The 17,967-nt window shown below is 37.4% G+C and overlaps 1 protein-coding gene across 1 annotated transcript in view; it reads right to left on the reverse strand.

Moving 5' to 3' along the window:
- Window positions 1-17,967, reverse strand: part of LOC117345131 (peroxisome biogenesis factor 2-like) — a 45,029-nt gene that overhangs the window by 7,926 nt on the left and 19,136 nt on the right. The gene's annotated exons all lie outside the window — the stretch shown is intronic.

Raw genomic sequence — 17,967 nt, forward strand, 5'->3', positions numbered from 1 at the left:
CCCATACTTTAGAACTGTGATTTGTTGACATTAGACAATGTTTCCTTACAAAATATATTGGTTTAATCACAGAATCACTTCCTGATCAAACTGCTGTTTGATGTTGAGTAAAGGGACAACCCACTATATGTGTATTCACCTAAATCAAACTTCGGGCTGAATAAAACACATGGAAATGAACATTACGCAAGTCCTAGGTTTGAATAAACACAACATAGTAAATGGTTATTACGACTATTCAAAGAGATCATTTTCAGTTTCCAATCAATCTATGTTTGTACAGGAGATGTTTGTATTTACACATACACATACACAAACACTTCAAGTCACAATTTACACAGGTTACACAAACAACAAACAAAATGTAAATTCTAATTGTTGTGTAAATTGGGTTTGCCGTAAAGTTAAAGTCAAGTATTGAAAAATATAGCCATGCACTCTCCATATTGGTTTAGTGGTCCACATTATATACATTTGTATAGAGGTTTGGATTAATTTGAGAGAATTGACTTCTCAGCATAGGTGATCAGCTGTAGGAATAGTGTATACAGATATGTAACAGCTTCGAGTACATATGATAAATTATTTCAATGCCATTATTGCTAAAGGTCGAACCAGGACCTCTACATCACTGTATTAATGCCTCAACCAATCAAACTTAAGCGAATTAATTCTCTCAAGTTGAGTTCGATATATATATGGCTACATTAGTTTTACTAGGGTTACTGACCATCATAGAAAAATGAATACAAAGGAATACCAGTTTCATTAAAATGCTACTGAAATTTTTTTTTCACTTTCAATACCCACATATAATTTCCCACAAAAGGTGCAAAATGTCCTGGTGCATATAAATTTGTATACGTCGTATACCTGCAGTACCACTTTGTCCTAGAGCACCTCGTATACAAATGTACCAGTTTGTACTACTGATTATATAAATATCTCTATACAAAGTACCTTATAATCAATTATTCATGAAACATACAGTTTTCAGACTGATTACATGTTTGCTTTAAAGATTATTCAGCTATTTGTTATTTCTTATCCATTTCCATTACTGTATGTAAAGTCTGTTGTATGTACATGTAACAAGGCATCTCATGCGATACGAATACTCTCACTTATGTGATTCAACATTGACTAATATGTATCAAAAGATGGTAAGAAATGTTGAATCATAATGCTGCTCAGGAAAACACTGCTTAATATCACAACAACTGAACACTGCTTAATATCACAACAACTGAACACTGCTTAATATCACAACAGAATACTGCTTAATATCACACCAAAAGAGCACTGCTTAATATCACAACAACAGAAGACCTGATCTTAAATCACAACCCAGCAAAGCTACTGCTTATATCACACACAGAACAGCCTTACTGCTTAATAATCACCAACAACAGAACAGCTACTGCTTAATATCACAACAACAGAACACTGCTTAATATCACAACAACTGAACACTGCTTAATATCACAACAACAGAACAGCTACTGCTTAATATCACAACAACAGAACACTGCTTAATATCACAACAACAGAACACTGCTTAATATCACAACAACAGAACAGCTACTGCTTAATACCACAACAACAGAACACTACTAAATATCACAACAACAGAACACTGTGTAATATCACAACAACAGAACACTGCTTATAAATATCACAACAACAGAACACTGCTTAATATCACAACAAGAGAACACTGCTTAATATCACAACAAGAGATGGAGCAAGTCAGTAAGAGTAAAGGTAACAAAACTACATATGTATATCAATACCTGGTAATTCAAAAAAGTTGGTAGCTTAAAGCGAGGATGATGAAAATTCATTTATAGTAAGGATGACTTCAATTAAGATCACAGAAGATTGAAATGCAAATCCATTCAAGAGATTATACTTGTGAGTAAGTGTAAAACTGATTCAAGGAAGTAGCTAGGTATCGTGCGAATGACACATCTATAAATATTAACAATGACTTAAATTTTTGACCTAAAAGTTGACGGTTGTGAATAAGTGAATGGAGTTCCAGAAATATGAGAAAATAAATTTAGTTAGTAGAGAGAGGGCATCTGAAATCTATTTAAGTAAGTGACCTAAATTTTTATCCCAGGTGGGTGAAACCTGACATCATACAAGAGATGATAGTTTAATTAAGTGTATTAATAAAGTTTGTTGAACATGGACTTCAAAAATCTATTTATAGTAACAGTGACCTTAATTTTGACCTCAGGTGGTTGAATTGCAAAGTTGCACATTGAGTTGATAAGTGTGTAAAGTTTCAGGAAAGTTATGGATCCCTTGAAAATCTATTTATAACAATTAAGATTGACCTCAATTTTGACCTCACATGTTTGAAACATAGGCTTGTAAATGAGATGATGTATGTGAGGAAGTGTATGAAGTTTCAGGAGAATTGGATCATTTAAATGAAGTCAGTAGAGGAAGGAAGGTGTCTGGTTACCCATACCTACAGGCCTTGAATTACCTATACATCTAACTGCCCTATATCCTTCTAGCTGATTGTAATAATCATCCATTTCTGTTAATGCATAAAGTCTGTCATAACTGTTATTTCTTATACCTTTATTTAATGTATAGAGAAGCTCTCACAATTTATTTCGATTTACCCTTTTGTGACCTTCCTCTAAGTATAAAAGTCTCTCACATTTGTTATTCCTTATCCCTTTCTGTAGTCTTTTAAAAATTGCTATTTCTTATCCATTTGCGTCACATAAAGTCCTATCTATCATATTTGTATATAGGTAAAATATAATTGGTTTCACATAACAGTTACAACATAATAAAATTCTAAGTTCAGGATGTTCAACTGTTGTCACAATAACAACAGTATCAATAGACTAGCCATTATTATCTATGTCATTGTTCGTCAGCAAATATTGAACAACGATAAAAAAACGAAGAGTACAGCATATCCCTGGAGTTTTTGTATAATATTACAGAAATATATACCTCAGGTGGACTGGTGTGTCCGGTGGTTTATAAATAATTGGGGAGGAATGTTACCCACACAACTGATAATGTACCTACACGTCTATACATGTATTGTGTCCGTTTAAATGTCCCTCTGTCCGACGTTCATGTCCATGACCAGCCAGAAAATGACTCTGTATTGTCTCTCTGATGATGATTACAGTACGCTTTGTTTCCCCTCAATAACCGCTGTGATATTAGAAAAGGCAAAGGCTAATAATTCTTAGTTTCTGGGTAAGATAACTACATGTAGTGACAATCGGAAACCTATCATTCACTTGAATTTGAAATATTCTTGTTTTCAACAAATTAAAACTAAGCTGCTCCTCTCCCATTTAAATTTTAGTATATCATTTACTATTTATCAACTTAGAGGAGATTCAAATGATGATCGTATGGAATATAATCTAATTCTTTGAATGGTTTGAAAACCACATTTTTTTTGCATTGGTTTAGCAGTGTCAAAGCATGTAAACATGAACAGGAACGAACTTGTATTTTAGTGCAAAAATTTATCTAGTTTTGTTTTTTCTGTGTATTGCATTCATTAAGATATTTTAATCTCAGCTATATTACACAAGGTTTTGTGAGCTTCCAAAGACTTTCTAACTCTGTCTAAAACCAAACTTCATATTTGTCACATCATATCAATAATCAGCCAGGATTATGTGTATATAAACCAAGAACTCAGAAAAAATGGATTTCCGATCAAAATATTTGGGTAATTTGGACAATGACAGTTTCCAGGACAGTGGAAGAGGTTCGGACCAATCAACATCAGGAACACTGACGGAGGAGAATCAAGCTCAGCTGTTAGAGGCGCTGGGATTGGATGAGAGAGGCAGTAACTATAGCAGCAGATCTGGATCCACTGCTAGGAGCTTAACCCCTGTATGTACTTTCAATTTTTATTTGAACAAGATTATATATGATAATGTTTTAGTTAACGATGAATATTCATCATCAGCTTGGGCCAGGGTATAGAAAGAATGAACAACTTTTACTGATATATCTGGAGTCTAGTAAGTAACGAGGGTACTTCGGTATATATATGTTCAGTGAAATCAGATATAATAGGGTCTAGTAAGTTTGGTTTTAGTTTAGTTTATTTTGTTTAACGTCCTATTTATTTATCTCATTTATTGTACATTTTCATAAAGTCAGCACTTTGATAGTCAGGATATTTTTTTCTGGAATCTAATACATTTAGTGATAATCAAGTGACTATCCTGGAACCAGCAGACACAATGAAATGACCAACTGTTCCAAATAACTAACAATAAATATAGGTTTATCAGATTATGTCTGGACAGTGTTGTACAACACGGATCTGGTTTGTGACCTCCACAGTTCACAATAATAATGTCACAATATATGAACATATTGGTATGAACTGAAAATTTTGTCAAAAACACCTGCTTTCTCTGGTGGTGAACCTTGTAAATGTTGGATCTAGCAAACAGCACTTGTGTTAATCAGCGAAATCAACAGTCATAGGACATTCAAGTTTAGTGGCTCTTTTATATTGAAGCCAAATTTCGTATGAAATCAAGTCATGTACACGTATCTAAAGTGAGTGAACAGTCATGGAGTAATTATAAAGATAGTTATTCCTTTTATTCACAAAATCTACACACATTTATATGCACAAGTTTTCTTTAACCAACTGAACATGTGCTTTAAGGCCTAGAAAAATGTGCATAATACATGTATTTTACAAATGTCAGCAATGTATGATCTTGGTTTTTAGAAATTACACCAATAACGATTCGGTACAGCATTGATGTATCCCAGTTGACTGTATATAGGAAGCAATAACTGTTTTGATCGTGCAACGACATATTTTTACACCATGATGCTGAATGAAATCTGTGCTTGTGATGATTGGTTGATAAACATGCATGCATAATTATACATTTTTTAAGAATCCTTACTTTGATGAATACCTAACTATCTGCTAACTACTATTAGTAACTATCAAAGGAGCAGATCAGTGCAAAGACCACACTTTTGTTACACAAAAAAAGGAAAATTTCAACAAATAAGAGAACGGTAACTCTTGTACTTATTCTTAAATATGAGAATTACATTTAAATTTGAATGATTTCTGATCTAACTCATACAAGCAAATGATTATACTGAAGATGTCTTGCATATGAAAATAGTTATATGTGTATTGGTAATCCTTTTGTCAACTTTATGTCTGCAGTTCCTTATAAGTGCTGGCAGTGTGCCGATCTGTCTGTTGTCACCCGTCTGTGATGTACCTTAGTTCCCAGGTACATAGGGTATAGCGTACCTGTGTCCTGGATACCTGCCACAGGTGTCCGATACAAGTGTTAGGACTATCTGACCGTCTATATCTGACCGTCTGTATCTGACCATATGTATATCGGACCATCTGCTGATCTGTATACAGGAAGTACTAGGCCATGGTCTGAGACATTCAGAGATGGCCTTGACTTGTCAACAGTTTGACTTATGGCCTGTGAGTCTTTACTGAAGCAACAGTCGTAGTAATTTGGGCTAAATAAGGCTAATTATGGCTAATTACAATCTGTTCAGAATATTAATGTTTTTGGCAGTGATTCCCATACTGCTACATGATTTTTCCTTTGTCCTTATTAACTTAATATTTAAAACAGTAAGATGATCACTAATGATTTATGCCTACATGTAAATATAAATCTTGAAAGTGCAAATATGTCGGGGTTTTTTTCAAATTATTCTTTAGCACTGATTGACACAAAATTAACAAATTTCAAATTCATTCATTAATTTTCAATATATCTAAGTAATGTTAAACATGGCCACCTATTGTAAACTTCAAACAGAATTACCCATCATACCATCCACTTCTACATTATTTATGATTATGATTGACAGTATCAAGAGTGGATTGTGACCACAAAAGAATCATAGAGTTCTGAGTCCCTTCCTTAGTACAGCACGATCATGACCCAATTGACCCCTGCAGCCCAGAATTGTAAACAGACAGTCCAATCGATATTTATCAGGTAACATTTGGAATCGCAATTCCTTGTTAAAAACTTTATGTAAATTCAAACTTATTTCAAATGTCCTGATTTAAAGAAACAGCTCCAGACACTGATTCTAGTGATAAGGAGAGCGCTGATTATTTTGATAGGATGATCTATATACCGTTTGTTATAGTTGTATGGTACAATGTTTCAACATGACCAAAAATCGGGGATTTATCAAAGGTCAACTGAGGTCATTGTCACAGCACACAATACTAAGCCCTCTCCAACTTCTCAAACATGAAAGACCAATTGAAAGGAAGAGATTGTGTGGTATATTACATTTCATACCTTATACTTCAACTTAATTGGAAATATTGGCGACAATGATTCACAGGTATTGGTTAATTATAGATCAAATACTCGTAACATTTCCTCATTCAGACTTCAACAATGATCGAGATATGACAGAAAATTCAGAAAGAATGTTTCAGTAGCGAGAGACGCAATACATTACTGCAGAAAATCACGGTGAATTGGCACCAAAACCCAAACCAGGGTCCATATATATTATATATGTAACTTTTTAAATTAAGTTCCTGTGCCTGAAATGTTAAAAAAAATCTACACAGTTTAATTTATTAACACATTTTCAAATTGATTATAAACTACATGTAAACAGGTAAACATGGAATGATCCAAGGAAAATTTCCATCGTGGATGCATGTCTGCATGCATGTGTTTAAAGCAGTTGTTTTTCAGAAAGTATGAGTACTTACTAGCTATGTAGGTACAATATATTTTTAATTATATGTTAACAAACAGTGACTACCATACTGATTTCAAATATTCTGATCCAAATTTTCTTAAATGAAAAAACTGAATTGTTGGGTTTTTGAAATTTGGTTGTAATGAACTCTTAAACTCATTTTCATTATATTGTACACATCTTCCAACAAATAATATCCTGATTCAGCCAGATTTAAACACTTTTTTATCTGTTTGGAAAGCGATTTTGAAGTCTTTTTTAGAAGGGGTCTAAATTGAGAAATAGTTGACGTCAAGTCAAATAATCTGCAGAATTGTTCCCTGAGGAAATGATCTGCTAACTTATTATAACATTTACTCCTTCTCTTCTTTAACATTGGCCATGATAACTCATGTCTCTCAGTAAGAGTGCTGGCCATGTAACCTCAGGTGAAAGGCCGAGGTGTGTGGTTGGAGGCTCCCTACCCGTGTCAGTTTGTTTCTCGGGGAGTAGAGAAATGACCGGTCTGTGAGGGAGTAGAGAAATGACCGGTCTTTGGGGGAGTAGAGAAATGACCGGTCTTTGGGGGAGTAGAGAAATGACCGGTCTGTGGGGGAGTAGAGAAATGACCGGTCTGTGGGGGAGTAGAGAAATGACCGGTCTGTGAGGGAGTAGAGAAATGACCGGTCTGTGGGGGAGTAGAGAAATGACCGGTCTGTGAGGGAGTAGAGAAATGGCCGGTCTGTGGGGGAGTAGAGAAATGACCCGTCTGTGGGGGAGTAGAGAAATGACCGGTCTTTGGGGGAGTAGAGAAATGACCGGTCTTTGGGGGAGTAGAGAAATGACCGGTCTGTGGGGGAGTAGAGAAATGACCGGTCTGTGGGGGAGTAGAGAAATGACCGGTCTGTGAGGGAGTAGAGAAATGACCGGTCTGTGGGGGAGTAGAGAAATGACCGGTCTGTGAGGGAGTAGAGAAATGACCGGTCTGTGGGGGAGTAGAGAAATGGCCGGTCTGTGAGGGAGTAGAGAAATGGCCGGTCTGTGGGGGAGTAGAGAAATGACCGGTCTGTGGGGGAGTAGAGAAATGACCGGTCTGTGGGGGAGTAGAGAAATGGCCTGTCTGTGGGGGAGTAGAGAAATGACCGGTCTGTGGGGGAGTAGAGAAATGACCGGTCTGTGGGGGAGTAGAGAAATGACCGGTCTGTGGGGGAGTAGAGAAATGACCGGTCTGTGGGGGAGTAGAGAAATGACCGGTCTGTGGGGGAGTAGAGAAATGACCGGTCTGTGGGGGAGTAGAGAAATGACCGGTCTGTGGGGGAGTAGAGAAATGACCGGTCTGTGAGGGAGTAGAGAAATGACCGGTCTGTGGGGGAGTAGAGAAATGACCGGTCTGTGAGGGAGTAGAGAAATGACCGGTCTGTGGGGGAGTAGAGAAATGGCCGGTCTGTGAGGGAGTAGAGAAATGGCCGGTCTGTGGGGGAGTAGAGAAATGACCGGTCTGTGGGGGAGTAGAGAAATGACCGGTCTGTGAGGGAGTAGAGAAATGGCCGGTCTGTGGGGGAGTAGAGAAATGACCGGTCTGTGGGGGAGTAGAGAAATGACCGGTCTGTGGGGGAGTAGATAAAATGACCGGTCTGTGAGGGAGTAGAGAAATGACCGGTCTGTGGGGGAGTAGAGAAATGACCGGTCTGTGAGGGAGTAGAGAAATGACCGGTCTGTGGGGGAGTAGAGAAATGACCGGTCTGTGGGGGAGTACAGAAATGACCGGTCTGTGGGGGAGTACAGAAATGACCGGTCTGTGGGGGAGTACAGAAATGACCAGTCTGTGGGGGAGTACAGAAATGACTGGTCTGTGGGGGAGTAGAGAAATGACCGGTCTGTGCTGTTGTGGTTGTGTCCTAGGACAATTAAAGACACCCTAATTGCTCTGGATGGCATACAACAGGCTGGCTGTATGTTGTTCAGTGAGGTAGCGGACATCAGCAACTACTAAAAGGAGACTTCGCCTCAAAATGAGCCAGGCTGTTCACGAGGTGATAATCCCAGCAAACAAACAAACAAACTTCTTACAAATAATGATTAAAATGCTGTAATATTGCTGCACTGTAATTACACAAGCAGTGTATAATGTAAATATGTAAATTAAACAATTGAAATTTGAACTGAAATGCCTTATCAGCATAATCCTTTGAGAATCAGTATGAATGTAAATCACTCAGGCTTAATGTGACATCTATACTAGGTCTCCAGTACAATAATTCCTCACTGATCCAATCATGTCAGACAGCCTTTTGTTTTATAGCCCGGTTATTCTGGGTTTTGTTCTAAACAACCAGCCATACAGACCTAAGATAATTTTTAATATACACCCTGAGTTAGGTCATGAATCCCATGATTATAAATTCTATAGTATACAGTCTAGTGAATGCCACTCCCACCCAAGGCTACAAGGCATGTCAAAAAGACTACCTGAGGTAGTTGTTCTGAATCTTTTGTCTGAAATCCTCTCTCTATGGCCCTTTTCATTTGGGCACTAATTTCTGTGAAATTTACTGTCAAACATTTTTTTTTATAAAATCTATTTTTGTGTTTTGAAATTTAGGATAAATTCCATAATTCAAATATAGTTCAATAACAAGTATAATAACTGATTTCAAATTCAATTGTGTATAAAGGACATCAAAAGAGTAAAAATATAATATCCCTAAGAGTCAGAATTTAAAGTCAGAATATATCCCCAAGAGTCAGAATTTACAGTTAGAATATATATTCCCAAGGTCAGTGAGAATTACGAGTTCAAAAAATGATCTCCAGTTAGTGGAAGTAAATGCATCTTTGCTAGCCAAGGTTTCTGATAATGTTACACTACACGAACCCTTGGCAGATATAATCGTGTTAAACCATTGCACCCCGGAATTCCTGGGGGCATCCAATCAAAACACATTTTACATTCTAGCTCGGTTTCGCAGTAAACAAAACTTGCGGCGCCCAGTACAGAGCTACCTTGTGGCGCCCAGTACAGAGCTACCTTGTGGCGCCCAGTACAGAGCTACCTAAAAGTGTCGACTATGTATTTAGGTCAGATTACTGAGACGTACAATCTTTCATGTCGACTATGTATTTAGGTCAGATTACTGAGACGTACAATCTTAAGGGAAACATTCACAATGTTTGATCAATTGATACTTATCACATATCTAATGAAAATAACACAAACCTCAGCATCACCGATGAAATACATTGGTAACGCTCGTTTTCATTGGTCGAAAATTTCATGCGTAAAAGGTGGTAATTTGGAATCTCCGCTAGAGGGCCAGAACTAACGACTATATCTGCCAAGGGTTCTTGGAATGTAACGTAATCAGAAGCCTTGGCTAGTGACGATGAAGTAAATATAACTCACAATGATTTAACAAATGTTTTTTTCTTGTCACAAATTATGAAATCACACCAATTGAAAAGAAAACCAGGATATGAATTTGGTCCATAAAGTATGAACATTGAGAGATCCGGTTCCATTTTAATCGAAAAATAAGTTTTCTAAGTGTCTTTTATCAAGTGTACCTGACAGATAAACCCCACACTGATATATATCCTACAAATTATTGTATTGCGTAATGAAAACATGAATTTAATGAATGTTCCAGATTTTATGTTCATGAATATAAATAACACTTTTTATAAAATTTATAAGTGATTCTTATCTCTGTGGATTAAAATTATGTAATATATAAGTAAACAGCAGTATTGACAAACACAAACAGGACGTGGAATAACAGGGTTGAGGAGGTACTTACTGTGAATGATCCTGATATGTGCAGTTGCCGAGCAATTAGGTATCTTACTGACCAAAAATAAATTATATAAAAAAATGTTAAAAAGAAAAAAAACTTGAACTACTTCATCCTGATTTAAGGAGCCATTGTGAGATATGACTGACATGTTGTACTCAACGAACTTCTGTTACAATGAGTAGGACTTGTTAGGATGGTAATTTTGAGATGTGATTAGTTTGAATTTTAGACACATTTAAAAGAGAATACGTGTAAGGTAACATAAAACCTTAACTTTATAAACACAAAGGTCGTGTAAGGTAGCATACAACCTTAACTTTAAACACAAAGGTTGTGTAAGCTTAAGGTAGCATGCAACCTTAACACTAAACACAAATAATGTGTAAGGTATCATACAACCTTAACTCTATAATCACAAATAATGTGTAAGGTAACATACAACCTTAACTTTATAAACACAAAGGTTGTGTAAGGTAGCATACAACCTTAACACTAAACACAAAGAATGTGTAAGGTAGCATACAACCTTTAACACTAAACAAAAATCCTGTGTAAGGTAGCATACAACCTTAACTTTATAAACACAAAGGTTGTGTAAGGTAGCATACAACCTTAACACTAAACACAAATAATGTGTAAGGTATCATACAACCTTAACTCTATAATCACAAATAATGTGTAAGGTAACATACAACCTTAACTTTATAAACACAAAGGTTGTGTAAGGTAGCATACAACCTTAACACTAAACACAAAGAATGTGTAAGGTAGCATACAACCTTTAACACTAAACAAAAATCGTGTGTAAGGTAGCATACAACCTTAACTTTATAAACACAAAGGTTGTATAAGGTAGCATACAACCTTAACACTAAACACAAATCATGTGTAAGGTAGCATACAACCTTAACACTAAACACAAATTGTGTGTATCGTGTGTAAGGTAGCATACAACCTTAACACTAAACACAAATCATGTGTAAGGTAGCATACAACCTTAACACTAAACACAAATCGTGTGTAAGGTAGCATACAACCTTAACTCTAAACACAAATCATGTGTAAGGTAGCATACAACCTTAACTCTATAAACACAAAGGTTGTGTAAGGTAGCATACAACCTTAACACTAAACACAAATCATGTGTAAGGTAGCATACAACCTTAACTCTATAAACACAATGGTTGTGTAAGGTAGCATACAACCTTAACACTAAACACAAATCATGTGTAAGGTAGCATACAACCTTAACACTAAACACAAATCGTGTGTAAGGTAGCATACAACCTTAACACTAAACACAAATCGTGTGTATCGTGTGTAAGGTAGCATACAACCTTAACACTAAACACAAATCATGTGTAAGGTAGCATACAACCTTAACACTAAACACAAATCGTGTGTATCGTGTGTAAGGTAGCATACAACCTTACCACTAAACACAAATCATGTGTAAGGTAGCATACAACCTTAACACTAAACACAAATCGTGTGTATCGTGTGTAAGGTAGCATACAACCTTAACACTAAACACAAATCATGTGTAAGGTAGCATACAACCTTAACACTAAACACAAATCATGTGTAAGCTTGTAGCATACAACCTTAACATTAAACACAAAGGTTGTGTAAGGTAGCATACAACCTTAACACTATAAAAACAAAGGTTGTGTAAGGTAGCATACAACCTTAACTCTATAAAAACAAAGGTTGTGTAAGCTTGGTAGCATACTATTTTCCTTAACTTTAAACAATTGAAATAACAGGTCATTTATGAGGTCAAAAAGTCACTTTCATTTCGAAAAATAAGTTCTCATTTTTCGTGTAAGTTTGATTTTCTATGTAGAATCTGAACAATGCACAAGCGAAATGGTCTTACACTTATATGAAGAATGAATACTTTGGGTCTACTTCATTATTCATTAATTTCTTTTGTTCTGCATGTGCTTTTCTCACAGCAGACAATTATACAGAATCTAAATTCATTCTTTGTCCATAAAAACTTGTGAGCCTTTTAAAACAGTATTAGACAAGTTACACATAGAGGATAAAATATTTATGAACTTTTGAAACCGGACTATTAGCTGACTAGGCAATAACTGAGCTACTATTGATTTCTATAGTTTTAAACAATCTGTGATTGACACCCTTTGAGAAGACTTTGTCACAGTACACCATGTAGGAGCATGTACAACTATACCTGCCTTACTGTACCCAGCGACTTCCTGTCTTACCCGACCTATTCCTTGTCCCCTCCACCCGACATTTGTAATGACACAGTATTTAGCCACTCCTGTGCAACCCAGTTAATGACTTTAATTCTATATATATGGCCATTGAGTTTTTAAACCTTTAATAGACATATCTTTCATGGCGTTTTTATCCATTTACATGTGGACTTTCATCGAGATTGACTCAGAAGAAATTAAGGCTTGATGTATCAGCATTAAGCATTCCTTTTCATGCAAACATCTAGGTGATCGAGACTTAATTCCCTAAAAAAACGAGAATTCCCCTCCCTGTAACAACTTAAGAAGGCATAAAGTACATGGCAATTATTTTTTTGGCTCATAACTTCAATATTTCTTCAAAATTCATTAATATGTTAGTTTTTAATCAGATATTGCATTTCTGACAAAATATATTCATAAAAAAAATACTTAAATTAATTTTGAATTTACAAGTTTGCTTCTTTTTTTTTTTTGAAAACTTCTTAAATTTTGGAATGACGTACCACTTAAGCCTTTATCCCACAATGGTAACTCTGTATTAACAGACCGGGCCGTTGTCTTTATTTGACTTGGATTAACTGTATTTGTGTTAATGTCCCTATATATGTTATTCAACTTATTCAACTTCCCATATGGAAGTGATATATAATATATAGAAAGTGACTTATCTCCCCTGATTGGAATTCTTATTTCATGCATGCCATTAATGTCATTCTGAGTTATAAGATTAAGATATCTGACCATGACTATATACTCCTGAAAATAATGAATACCTACACATAACTTCCCATGGAAAGGGGCTGTGGTGGCCGAGTGGTTAAGGTGTACCAACACTTTAACACTAGCCCTCCAACACTCGGTTGCGAGTTCGAAACCCACCCAGGTACTGACCGTAGGCCGGTGGTTTTTCTCCGGGTACTCCGGCTTTCCTTCACCTTCAAAACCTGGCACGTCCTTAAATGACCCTGACTGTTAAAAGGATGTTAAACAAAAAACCAACAAACAAACTTTCCATGGAGTTATAACCCCTATAAGTAATGAATTCCTACACACACCTTCCCATGGAGTTATAATGTTCCACCAATTAACTATCCCAATTATCAACATAGCAGGGCCATTATCTAGAATCCAATGTCCAATATAACATGTACTGTTACTTATAGATAGAAATCAATACCAGGTGTGGATTTGATATGGCCAACACAATCTATGGCTGAACACATCTGACCTCACACCTAGGGACCGATACATACTGTACACAATCTATGGCTGACCACATCTGACCTCACACCTAGGGACCGATACATACTGTACACAATCTATGGCTGAACACATCTGACCTCACACCTAGGGACCGATACATACTGTACACAATCTATGGCTGACCACATCTGACCTCACACCTAGGGAACGAATCATACTGTACACAATCTATGGCTGACCACATCTGACCTCACACCTTAGGAACAAAACACTACACAATCTATGGCTGACCATATCTGACCTCACACCTAGGGAACGAAACACTCTACACAATCTATGGCTGACCACATCTGACCTCACACCTAGGGAACGATACATACTGTACACAATCTATGGCTGAACACATCTGACCTCACACCTAGGGAACGAAACACTGTACACAATCTATGGCTGACCACATCTGACCTCACACCTAGGGAACGAAACACACTGTACACAATCTATAGCTGACCACATCTGACCTCACACCTAGGGCGCGAAACACTTTACACAATCTATGGCTGACCACAACTGACCTCACACCTAGGGAACGAAACACACTGTACACAATCTATGGCTGAACACATCTGACCTCACACCTAGGGAATGAAACACTGTACACAATCTATGGCTGACCACATCTGACCTCACAACTAGGAAACAAAACAATACTGTTCATAAAGCATTCTTAAATGCATCATATAAAGAACAAAAATTTATGGAGAATTACAGTCGTCCACAGAAAGCGAAATTATTTGTGAAGAATGGCCGAACTTACTTAGATATAGGTCAGAGATCAAATGTAGGTCAGAGTGACCACTTTTATGAATTTCAGACACATTGCCTCAATTAGGTTAACCTGAATATCCCAAGTTTAAAGATACAATTAAATAAAGGGTTGAAAATGGAGCCCCGTACCTACAGATTCATAGGGGCCAAGGCCCTGACATACAAGTACATTTTGTACCTAAGGACTGAGAAAACTTCTCTGATGTAGGTCAAAGTGACCTACTTTTGACATGACATACCTAGATGAACCCACGTCTTGCTCCAAGTAAACTAAATTGACATAGTTTAAGAGATAGAGACTAGGCAAGATATAGTGTGGATGGATGGAAGGACAGACGGATAAGACGATGGATGGTAGGACAGACGGATAAGATGATGGATGGTAGGACTGACAGAAAAGACAACACGAAACTATATATATATCCAACTGGGTCCAGCAGGGGACAAAGTATTGTTATAGATGGAAAATGCACAAGTATTAGTACAAAATAATTAACATCAGCTCTGATCCTGCTGTATCCTAGTGATCAAAATCAAGAGATTAGATGTCCATCGCTATATGTACAGGTACATGTCATATGTCAAACACACCTGAGAGTTTTTAAAGTCCATATAGTCTAATAACTATTGGGGTACATGTATATCATATTGAGACTTTCCTGATAAGAAAATACAAAACATGACACACAAATGGTACTGTGTATGATAGATTGGACAAATATTGGAGCTGTTATTGACTGTTTGGGGTCGTCATTTAATCAACTTGGTACTTATCTCCACAGATTTACAGCTGTTGTAAATAATAGTTTACAACTTCTGTAAACAATGGGAGAGGTAAACAATATACCCCCCTCCCCCCCCCCCCCCCCCCCCCCCCCCCCCCCCCAACTCATTCTTATGAAAACGTAATAAAAATGTTCAGTTCCTGCATATCTCTGTCACTCTACCTTAGCCTGTAAATAAGGGATTAGGTGGTGACCTCTCCACCTGTAAATAAGGGAGTAGGTGGTGACCTCTCCACCTGTAAATAAGGGAGTAGGTATTGACCTCTAAACCTGTAAATAAGGGATTAGCCGGTGATCTCTACACCTGTAAATAAGGGAGTAGGTGTTGACCTCTACACCTGTAAACAAAGGAGTAGGTGGTGACCTCTACATCTGTAAATAAGGGAGTAGGTGGTGACCTCTACACCTGTAAATAAGGGAGTAGGTGGTGACATCTACACCTGTAAATAAGGGAGTAGGTGTTGACCTCTACACCTGTAAACAAGGGAGTAGGTGTTGACCTCTACACCTGTAGATAAGGGAGTATGTGGTGACCTCTACACCTGTAAATAAGGGAGTAGGTGGTGACCTCTACACCTGTAAATAAGGGAGTAGGTGGTGACCTCTACACCTGTAAATAAGGGAGTAGGTGGTGACCTCTACACCTGTAAACAAGGAGTAGGTGGTGACCTCTACACCTGTAAATAAGGGAGTAGGTGGTGACATATACACCTGTAAATAAGGGAGTAGGTGGTGACCTCTACACCTGTAGATTAGGGAGTAGGTGGTGACCCCTACACCTGTAAATAAGGGAGTAGGTGTTGACCTCTACATCTCTAAATAAGGGAGTAGGTGTTGACCTCTACACCTGTAAATAAGGGAGTAGGTGGTCACCTGAACACCTGTAAATAAGGGAGTAGGTGTTGACCTCTACACCTGTAAATAAGGGAGTAGGGGTTGACCTCTATACCTGTAAATAAGGGAGTATGTGGTGACCTCTCCACCTGTAAATAAGGGAGTAGGTGTTGACCTCTACACCTGTAAATAAGGGAGTAGGTGGTCATCTGAACATCTGTAAATAAGGGAGTAGGTGTTGACCTCTACACCTGTAAATAAGGGAGTAGGTGTTGACATCTACACCTGTAAATAAGAGAGTAGGTGTTGACCTCTACACCTGTAAATAAGGGAGTAGGGGTTGACCTCTATACCTGTAAATAAGGGAGTAGGTGGTGACCTCTCCACCTGTAAATAAGGGAGTAGGTGGTCACCTGAACACCTGTAAATAAGGGAGTAGGTGTGACCTCTACACCTGTAAATAAGAGAGTAGGTGGTGACCTCTACACCTGTAAATAAGGGAGTAGGTGTTGACCTCTACACCTGTAAATAAGGGAGTAGGTGGTGACCTGAACACATGTAAATAAGGGAGTAGGCGGTGACCTCGACACCTGTAAATAAGGGAGTAGGTGTTGACCTCTAAACCTGTAAATAAGGGAGTAGGTGGTGACCTGAACACCTGTAAATAAGGGAGTAGGTGGTGACCTCTACACCTGTAAATAAGGGAGTAGGTGTTTACCTCTACACCTGTAGATTAGGGAGTAGGTGGTGACCTCTACACCCGTAAATAAAGGAGTAGGTGTTGACCTCTATACCTGTAAATAAGGGAGTAGGTGTTGACCTCTACACCTGTAGATTAGAGAGTAGGTGGTGACCTCTACACCTGTAAATAAGGGAGTAGGTGGTGACCTCTACACCTGTAAATAAAGGAGTAGGGGTTGACCTCTACACCTGTAAATGTTAGGGAGTAGTTACTGACCTCTATTATAAGTTAACAGCATGTTGATGTTTCAGTACTAGCTAATTATATAAGGTCATGATTTTAAAGAAAATTTCAGGTAACTATCAACCAGGTATACAAGTGTATTTTTATCTACCAGCTGTCTTAAATATTCTATAAATTTATTGATGCACCCAGAAATTAAAATGAATTAGGAAAATTGTTGAGTTACAGCTAATGTGAATTATTCATGATGTTTACTGCATAAACTTTAATACTGTACTATGTAATGTTAATCCTCACACACATGGCCACAGTATACCCACGAGTATTAACGTCAATTAGCATGGACACAGGTAAATGTGGCCGTTTATCGCTGGGAGAAACATTATACTCGGCCTGGAATAAAATTCAGCTGATTGACTTCAGTAATGTGTTATGAAAGCACTTGGACATTTAAATCCGGAATGAGCTTAGACTGGCTACAACTGTACAGCCTATATATCAGTATTAGTATTAATTCCTATAGTCTGGCAAACTTTAATAGGTAAACATATAAATAACCTATTCTTATCATTTTTTGTACAAACAAATACCTATTGTTATTGGCTTAAGACCTATTCAGTCAAAAAATCGAT

This window comes from Pecten maximus, chromosome 16 (assembly GCF_902652985.1).
Source record: "Pecten maximus chromosome 16, xPecMax1.1, whole genome shotgun sequence".
Classification (NCBI taxonomy): Eukaryota; Metazoa; Mollusca; class Bivalvia; order Pectinida; family Pectinidae; genus Pecten; species Pecten maximus.